At 47.7% G+C, this 9,586-nt stretch overlaps 1 long non-coding RNA gene across 8 annotated transcripts in view; it reads left to right on the top strand.

Moving 5' to 3' along the window:
- LOC147117716 (uncharacterized) overlaps positions 1-3,583 on the top strand; it is a 698,822-nt gene extending 695,239 nt beyond the window's left edge. For all 8 annotated transcript variants that reach the window (XR_015078510.1, XR_015078511.1, XR_015078515.1 and 5 more), the window contains one exon: positions 2,746-3,583. This is a non-coding gene — a long non-coding RNA (uncharacterized LOC147117716). The remainder of the gene's footprint in view (positions 1-2,745) is intronic.
- The last annotated feature ends 6,003 nt before the right edge of the window (positions 3,584-9,586 follow it).

Consider the following 9,586-nt stretch of genomic DNA (forward strand, 5'->3'; position numbering starts at 1 on the left):
GCCAGGGGGAAAGGGTAGCTCGGGAGCCAGCTCCCCGGAGGACGAGTTCGTGCGTGAGTTCTGCTGCACAGGACTCAGATGAGGACCTTGATGGGGAGGCGTTCACAAGAAGGTTGATGGCCATGCACACCGAGATGATAGGTGCAATGGCAAAGGTGCCCGAGAGCCTCTCGGCAATTGTAAGGAGCGTTGAGGAGTCCGCCTCCAACATTGCACAGAGCTCTGCACACACCATGGAGCCCATTATTCCACTGTGCGGAGGATAGTGTACTCCCAGAGAGACCATACGGATCCAGATCTCATGACGCGTGTCATGGGCGATGTGGCAGCTTCCATTGCAGCACAGGTGGAAGCGACGCAACATCTTACTGCTGTAATGCAGTCAATGGTTGCTGCCATCGAGTCTCAGACTGCTCTCATGCAGTCTCAGCTTGATGCCACGAAAGCTCTGACTGCTGCCATCGCCGTTGGGTCCAACACAGTCCACCGGGGATCTCACGGTATCGCAGTAGGCCACTAATCTGTGCTCCAGCAGATTGGTGGGGATGGTGAGGTGCTGCCCTGGGGGAGTGGCAGTGGGTCAGTGGAGCAGGGACCTGCTGTCCTTTCTCAGGATGACAGCATTCCTGCTCCCACCACTGCCACTCCGCCATTGCACTTGCCGCTGCCTGTGATCCAGCCATCCCAGACTGCCACTGCCCAGTCTGAGGTGGTGCAGTCTGCAGCCGGGCCTTCCAGGCCCACAGCTGGTCGAGGTCGTCCTGCAAGGCCATCTGTAGTCTCTGGCACCGACACTCAGCAGCCTTCCACCAGCCCTGCTGCAGCCACTGGGGAGGCACTACGTAGGAGCAGTAGATTAGGAAAGGGGACTGTAAAGGGGGGAGGCAAGGGTTTGCACAAGGGTGATTAGTCAATATTGTTGTTGTATATATGTGGTTAATGATTTTTGATAAATTTATTACTGGAATGTTGCAGATTTGCTGCTGTGTCTCATTTCAGTTCTGGGGTGTGGTGTGGAATCACAAAGTGATGGAATGATGGGGACGTGCTCAGCAACCGGAACGAGGACTCAAAGTCACTGGAAACGAAATCTGATGAGGTGGTCACGGACCGACCTTGCAGAATGTCGACTGAGTGGCTGCCTCCTCCGTCGCTGCTGTTCGTCCTTCTGTTCCTCTTGCTCCTCTTCTTCCTCCTCCTGCTCCTAAGGTGGTGGAGTTATGCCTGGTGTCAATGGCTGCACCCTCATGATGGCCAAGTTATGCAGCAGACGAGAACGAAAAATGACACCACTCAACCGAGTACTGGAGGGCTCCTCCCAAACAGTCAAGGCAGCGGAACCGTTGCTTGAGCACTCCGATGGTCTGCTCAATGATGTTCCTGGTGCCAGCATGGCTCTCATTGTATGTGCTGGCCAGGAGTGTTGGGGTTGCGAAGGGGAGTCATGAGCCAGATGGAGAGCGGATTGCCCTTGTCTCCCAGCAGCCAGCCGCAAGCTTGGTGTGGCTGGAATAGATCTGGCACACTAGTCTGGCGCAGGATGAAGGCATCGTGGCTGCTGCCAGGATAGCGGGCATTGATGGTCAGGATTCGCCGTGTGTGGTCGCACACCAACTGCGCATTAAGTGAGTGGTAGCCTTTGCGGTTACAGAATACCTTAGGATTGTTATGAGGTGCCCGCAAAGCAACGTGGGTGCCGTCAATGTCGCCCTGCACCGTGGGGAAGCCCACTCTCCTGGCAAAGCCACATGCTGCTCGTGCTGCTTCTCTCTGGTCATGGGGAGAGAAATGTAGTCCCTTCTCCTTCTGTACAGAGCATCTGTGATCTGGCAGATGGAGCAATGGATGGCAAACTGCACCTGTCGCACACTGAAATGATCTGCTGGCGTAGAAATTGAGAGTGACAGTGACCTTGACTGCCACTGAGAGAGCCCTGGTGGTCCTGATCTGAGGCTCGAGGTCTGGCTGCAGGAGGTGACAGAGCTCTGTGACCACGTCCTTGCTGAAGCGGAGCCTACTAATACACTGGTCCTCAGTGAAATTCATGTAGGAGAATTGCTGCCGGAATACCCTGGGTGGGTAAGGCCTCCTGTTGAGAGCCCTGTTGGCCCTTCTACCTCTGGCCACATTTTGTACTTTTTCCCTGTGCTTCAGTTGCCTCCGACGTTGACACTGGAGGGCGAGGTCCAGTGCCAGTACAACCCCCATGAAAGGATCCAAATATTGCACTTTCAAATCACCCCTCGATGAAACTGGAGAATCTTTATGTGCCAGAACACTCGTTAAAATGGAAAACACTCAAATCAGTCAAAAGGCCTCTTTGCCAATGTGAAATTAACAATGCAGCATTGTTGGCTGACAAAAACGACACCGGAAGTGGACGCCTTTAAACTAGCGCTCCTCCTGGGGACATCTGACTGAAAGCCGCCTCCTATACCTCTCATTGTTAACGGCAGGCGCACAAGCAGGGGGCGAGAGGGAATTTTTCAATCGGGGCGCTGCACACGGCAGTGACGTCATAATCTCCGGCGCAGGAGATCGGGGCACAACGTCTTACCGCCACCGCAAAACTCTCGCCGAATTTAGCGGGAGGCGTTGATATCGCCGCGCCCGGTCACAAACCCATGCCCCCGGAGGCGCTAACGGGAGGCGCCAAGGAGCCCAATTTCTAGCCCCATGAGTTTATTTTTTTTTTTGCTGCTCCCTCTCACTTTTCCATTACATTTATCCTTTCTTTCTTTTCAGATGGCAGCGTTTGGAGCCAGCCCTCTGACATCTTGGGGAGAACTTCAAGTTGCTCTCGCCCCACCCCCACGACGAGACAAGATCTTCAAAAGTTTTTCAAAGCCAGGAGGAGATCAGTCAGTGCGAGATACAATTAGCTTTCATCTGACAGGAGCTTGACAGCGCTCAAAGCTCGACTCCAAAGGATTGCGGGGGCTTTTTTGATTTGCTTTGTCCCGTCCACTTCTGGGTCAGCAAGGCTCAAGTTCCACCCGTTCCTATGTTCTATCTGAGCAAAAATCACAGGATGGGGCGGGGGTGGGAGCAAAAAGAGAGAGAAAAAAAATCCCCACCCTCAGAACTTTTAGCAGGGTTTGATTAAAGGAGAACAGAGAATTTCTTTATGATGTAGGAATGTGCACACTTGGGGGCCCTGTATATATTTTTTGGGAACTCGCTTTTTAATATGTAATAGGGAGGCTTGTGTTTAAAAATAGAAGCTTGCAACCATGCCCCTACCTTCCGCTCTGATTAGAGCTACTGTATTAGGTCACCCTTCAGGCTCGGCACAGATTGGCTGCGCTGTCTCCAAGAGTCTGGGAAGCATGTTCCACTAGCTGGAGCAACACAGACCGTGAATGCACCAGCAGAGAGAAAAAAACCTTGCAGTGAAGAACTCTTTGAATTTTAAAGCGAGAGTTAGAAATATTCAGATTTATGAAGCCTTGCTGAGTCAAACCCTGTCCCCAACTTCAAAGGGTGCAGTACCTCACCGAATGTTTATCTTACTTTTAAAGAAGATTCTCTAAATTCCATGTCTGCTGAAATTACGTTTATTAAACAAATGCCTGAAATTTTATTTAAGGTTTTTTTTATCTCCCACCAAAGTATATTATATTCTTGAGCTCACTATTCCAAACCTGGCTCCCTCTCCCGCTCTGCTAAATTTCCAAACAGGAATTCAATCTCCAGACTGTGTTGTTTTGTTTTGACAGTTGGCGACCTTTGACCTCCCAGCCCTCAAACTGTTTTGGCTGGAAGAGGGCAAGAGCTCTCCGCCGAGGCTTGTTACTGCCTTATGATGAGACTGATTGTTGTTTTTACAGTGGAAGGACAGCTCAACTTGTCAACTTGTTGTATAATGTATGAAAAGTACCACGACATCTCAGATCAAAGACTTCTTTAATGTGCTGGATAAATTAATATTGTCGCCACAGAGAAGGAACGCTTAGGAGAATCAATAATATCATATTCAGTCAACGCTCACAACAGTTCACTTCAAAGTGTTACCTAACGTGTGTTCTCGATTTCAAAGAAAAATGTAAAGCAGAATGCCCACTTTTCTTTTCTGCAACTATTTCTTTAAGCTTGCTTGATGGGTTTGAGATTTTTCATTCCACTGAAAACCTATAATCGGGCACAAAAGATGTGACTCTTTTAACGTAATTGATTGCATAATGTGTTTGCCATTTCTTTTTTGGGAAGGGGGTAGTGTGTAAGGGCCCACTGGATTCACAAGATTCTCTTTATAAAACATAAAATGTGATGAATAGTCATTGGCCGGAATTTTCCAGGGCGGTAGCAGACATGATCAGTGGCGGGTCAGGTGAGAAGGTTGTTATTTTTGACAGCGGGTGGGGAACCCGCTGTCCTCTCGCACCCACGCGCCTTTTCCCAGGCGCGTCTATCATCGCTGAGCCGACCCGACCGGCAGCGGCGGGGGACCCAATTGAGATGATTATCAGGTAGTTTACAGGCACTTAAGAGCCTTTTCTAACTTTTTTAATTTCCCTGCATGGCCACAGGATGCACACAGCTTGGGAATGTCTGTCAACCTGAGGCGAGAGTTCCGTGGCCATTGCCCCAGCTGATTACTTGACAGCATGAAATGTACAGTAAAAGCTCCCACCTGACAGATGATCACTTTCCTCAGGCAGAAGCTGTTGCTCAGTCCATTTCCGGCACAGATTCTGCAGGCTGCAAGTGTTTCCAGCAAAGTCTCCAGCCAGTGTCACCTCATTGGAAGAACTCTCTCACCATTGACAGAATGCTCTGTCATCTGTACTTCACCTGCCATCCATTCCATCAACATGGGTGCTGATTATACTGTCTCACCTTGGTCCTCAGAATCGGACCACAATCAGCCCCAACACCAGCAGCACCAGGCACACCAGCAGCACCAACAACAACATCAACCTTCTCCGCAATCACCTGATGCTGCACAGGGCATCAGCACCCGACCACATTACTGCCCGGGAGGCCATGGATGGCCTCACCATGGCCAGATTTAGTTAACTTTACACTGTACACCCATACTGCTGCCAAATGATGTGCCAGGTTGGCACCACCCCACACCAATACCATAAAGCATCCCTACAATGATGGGCGGCCTTAATAGGCCCCATTAAGGTAAGTTCATTTTCAACAGCAGGATGGAGCCAGCAGCGGGGTCATGACCCGTCACGGACATCGGCTGCACCGGACCCGTCCAGGTAGGCAAAATTCCGGCCTTTGTATCAGGAACAGGAGTAGGCCATTCAGCCCCTTGAGTCTGCTCCACCATTCAGTTACATCACGGCTGAGCTGTATCTTAACTCCATCGACCCACCTTGGTCCCGTAACCCTTAATACTTTTGCCTACCAAAAATCTATCGATCAATATCCCTCGATACCGAACACAAATCTATTAAAAAATAAATTATTTTGTGCAAACCGGGCTGTTAAGCTACTTGTTGGCCTTCCCGCCCCCCACCCCCCCGCCCTGCCCTATCTTGCAAGATTGCAAGCAGTGACCTCCATTGGAGTTGGCAGGAGGCTTCTTATCAAATGTGTGCTGTCAGCCTGTACCTGGAACCAGTTTGTTAAATAAATAAATAGGATTGATAAGTATTTTCATATTTATTCAATTTGAAGTGATTTTTCAGTGCTCAGACAACTGAAAACCCACCTGAGTGAAAGCTGGAAATACATTGCCTGTAACGCATAATGGTTTCCAGCTATGCGTGGAGCAGATTAATAAAGGTTTATTTTGGTAAGCTTTATTCTGCTCTTCTCATTTTTCAAGTCTCATGCATCATACTCTGGTCATATGTGTTAAAGCAGACTCCAGGCTAGGGTGAATACTTTCCCCGTGAGGAGACCGTCTCCTTGGTGCCACCCGACCCCTCCCTCCCATCTAGAATGAGCCAGATCCGACATTTCCTTCGGCCCCCAGTGTAAAGTGCTGGGAGGTGTCACCAAAATCTGCAGAGTTAGGCAGGAGGTCCTTTCATTTAAAGACCCCGGGCAGGTGCCCCTGTCACTAGGGGGGCACTTCTTGGGCTGAGGTGAGGGAGGTGTGGGGCAGGCGGTTATTGGAGCGCTCCCTTGGAAAGCCACTCATACCCCATTTAAAGGGGCTGATGCAACAAAGTTTTTTTTACCTCAGCATACGAACCAGGCCTGGTTCCCAGGTCGAACCCACTTACACCAATCGAGCCAGCCCCCTGTCAGTGTCAGCTCTGGCTCAGTCAGTAGCACTCTCGCACCTCTGAGTCGGAAGATCATGGGTTCAAGCTCCACTCCAGGGACTTGAACACAAAACCTAGGCTGGCTGAGGGAGTGCTGCAGAGTCGGAGATGCCGTCTTTCAGATGCGACGTTAAACCAAGGCCCCGTCTATTTGAAGAAGAACAGGGGAGTTGTCCCCGGTGTCCAAGCCAATGTTTATCCCACAACCAACATCACCAAAGCAGATTATCTGGTCATTATCTCAGTGCTGAATGTCAGACCTTGCTGTGCGCAAATTGAGTTGCCACGTTTCCTACATTACAACAATAACTACACTTCAAGCCTACACAATTGGCTGTAAAGTGCTTTGGAACATCCTGAGGTTATGAAAGTCACCATTGGTGGCCGTGCCTTCAACTGCCTAGGCCCTATGCTCTGGAATTCCCTCCCTAAACCTCTTTGCCTTTCTACTTCTCTCTCCTCCTTTTAAGTCGCTCCTTAAAACCTACCCCTTTGACCAAGCATTTGGTCACCTGTTCTAATATCTCCTTATGTGGCACGGTGTTTAACTTTGACTGATAATCCTCCTGTGAAGAGCCTTGGGATGTTTTTACTATGTTAAAGGTGCTATATAAATGTACATGGTTGTTGTTGATCTGTATCATTACTTTTCATCTCCTCCCTCCTGCAGATCTCCCTGTCTCTACCCATTCTGCTCTCCATTCACAATTTCAGCCCTGCATCACAAGAGTGACTCCACTTCAAAAGTATTTCATTGGCTCTGAGGCGCTTTGGGACATCCTGAGGTCGCAAAAAGGCGCTATATAAATGCAAGTTCTGTCTAGCCCTCCCCTGGTCCTCTCTCGCTGACAAATCATAGATGTGACCTCACAGGGTGGATGGGACACATAATCAGATGGCATATCACCCTGGGCCGTTCATGTGTGCTTCTTAGCGGCTGATAACTGCATGGCACATGATTGTAGAGAGATTTAAAGGTGCCAAAGGGAGAAAATATAAAACATGGAAAAATCAAAACTTATTCTATTAGTGAAAAATAGGAAAAATTGTCTTTGATAAGTAAAAAAATAACCATTTCTTTATTCCCCTAATGCAAAAAGTAAATACTGCAGATGCTGGAAATCTGAAATAAAAACAGAAAATGCTGGAGATACTCAGCAGGTCAGGCAGCATCTGTGAAGAGAGAAACAGAGTTAACGGGCAGGATTTTCATTGGGCCGTGGAGGCGGGATTGGAGGCGTGTGGGGGGTTAAAATCCCGAAATCGGGGGTCCCGACACCATCCCGTCTCCATGCCAGTTTCAAAGGAGGCGGGTACCCGCCCCCACTGGGACCCGCCTCCCCGAGGCGGGAAGGGGATTAGTGCCAATTAACTGCCTGTTAACAGGCAGTTTTTAGCCTAATCCCTATTTTTAATGTTGAAGTGTGGGATTCCCAACGGCTCCAAACCACGCCAAGTTAGAGGAGACGGACCGTCGGGATGAAGGGCTTGGAGGGGTTGAGATGTCTGGTGTTCAGGTGAGTGATGGGTGCAGAGTGCAAAGGTAAGTGTGTTTGGTGTGTGTAAAGTGTTTAAAGAAGTTTTACATACCTTTACAGCCTTCCTTCCTTCAGGTCTCGGGAGTCCCTCATCTCACTGGCACAGAAAGCAGAATGGCTGCGAGCTGTCAAAAATTGTGGCATTCAGCTTTCTGTTCCGGGGAGATCTCTAAATCATCCTGAGAGGAAGGAATTAACTTGAAGTACAGATTGTCAGTGTTTGACAGCTTCAAACAGCTGTAAAATGTTGATATTTCATCTGTCAAAAGGTCTGTACTTTCAGAATCAAAATTTAATAAAACTAAAGGATAATTGTCATTTATTTTAGTTTCTGGGTTGGTGTCTATCTTTCAGCACCAAATAAGGATTTTAATTAAGAGAATCTCTTTATTACAAGCTCCAAATGTGGCCCTCCAGCCAGATGCTCAACTACACAATGAACAGCTGGCGATAGCAGTCTTGTTTCCTAAATTCCCTGAGATTAAGTCTGTGCAACACGCGCTCATCTTGTAATATCTTTTTGTCAAAATGTTTATCTTTTTGCACCATTTTCTCTGATTAAATAAAAGCCAACTGAGCTTACGAAAAACAACCTTTTGTATATGTTTTTGGTTTGTTTGTGTGTGTGCCTGGAGGGTGGGGGGAGGGGCGTGAAACTTTCCTAAAGTAACAATTTCTATTTTTAAAAGCCCTGGCTCAAAATTATAACTAGCCTCAAGAAATGACCTCCGTTCTCTCTCTCTCTCTCTCTCTGAGTCTCCAAGCTCTGCTGTATCAAATTGTGCAGCTGCCCAATCTATCAACTGACAGAAATTGTAATCACCAGACCAAGATTTGGTAAAAATCCTTCAAAGCTAGCTAGTGTGAGCAAGAAGGATGCCTGCCCTGTAGGTCATTTGTAAAAGTGAAGCTCAAAACCTTCGGACAAGTGAATTTATTCTGGCTCTTGGGCCGGAGTATTAAACGATGGAAGATGTGTTCTGGCTTACTTTCTTTTTGCACTGCTGCTCGAGCTGAAGAAAGATTGCAACCCTCTCCAGAACTCTCCAGTACTGCTTTCAAAGGGAAAAAGGCAATACATAACACTTACAATATAGAACTTTATCAATGTATAGCACGAACAGTACATAACAATGTATAGCACTAACCAGATATAGCGTTAACAATAGATAGCACTAACAATGTATAGCACTAACAGTATATAACAATAACAATATATAGCACTAACCAGATATAGCATTAACAATATGTAGCACTAACAATGTATAACAGCACAGCACCAGTTGTATTCATCCATCTCACAAATTGCCAGGGGTGGCATGATCATGTTGGCTGTTGGTTGTGAGCCAGCTGCCGCAGCCAACTCAGACCCAGTAAAAGCAATCAGCCAAAAATATTGTACTCTTGGTAACACTTAGGTATATAAATGAGACTTGTGTTCATGAATGGAGTCAGGATATAATTAGGAAGGAGGGAACGGCAGCAGAGAGTCACTTCAGACAGGCGGGCAAATCAGTGACATTTCATGAATCTGATATCTAGGCTTCTGAGTGCAGAAGCATTAATCTTGACAAGGGATATGACCTCTGCTCGCCACCCCAAGCTTTGGTTCCACTCACATTGGGATAGCTGGATTGGTGACATTTTTCTACTATCCGTTCACTTGTTAAAAACACAGCCCGAGCAGAGGTGCACCTCAATTAGCAGAATCTGTGTTTTTATTAATCCAATGAGTATGAACACACTACAGAGATATAGAAGTTTTGAGGCCATGGAATGATTTGAACACTCCTCAATTTCAAGATCCAACCCTCC

Source organism: Somniosus microcephalus, chromosome 5 (genome assembly GCF_052327205.1).
Source record: "Somniosus microcephalus isolate GS21.2 chromosome 5, FLI_Smic_1.0, whole genome shotgun sequence".
In the NCBI taxonomy this organism is placed as follows: domain Eukaryota; kingdom Metazoa; phylum Chordata; class Chondrichthyes; order Squaliformes; family Somniosidae; genus Somniosus; species Somniosus microcephalus.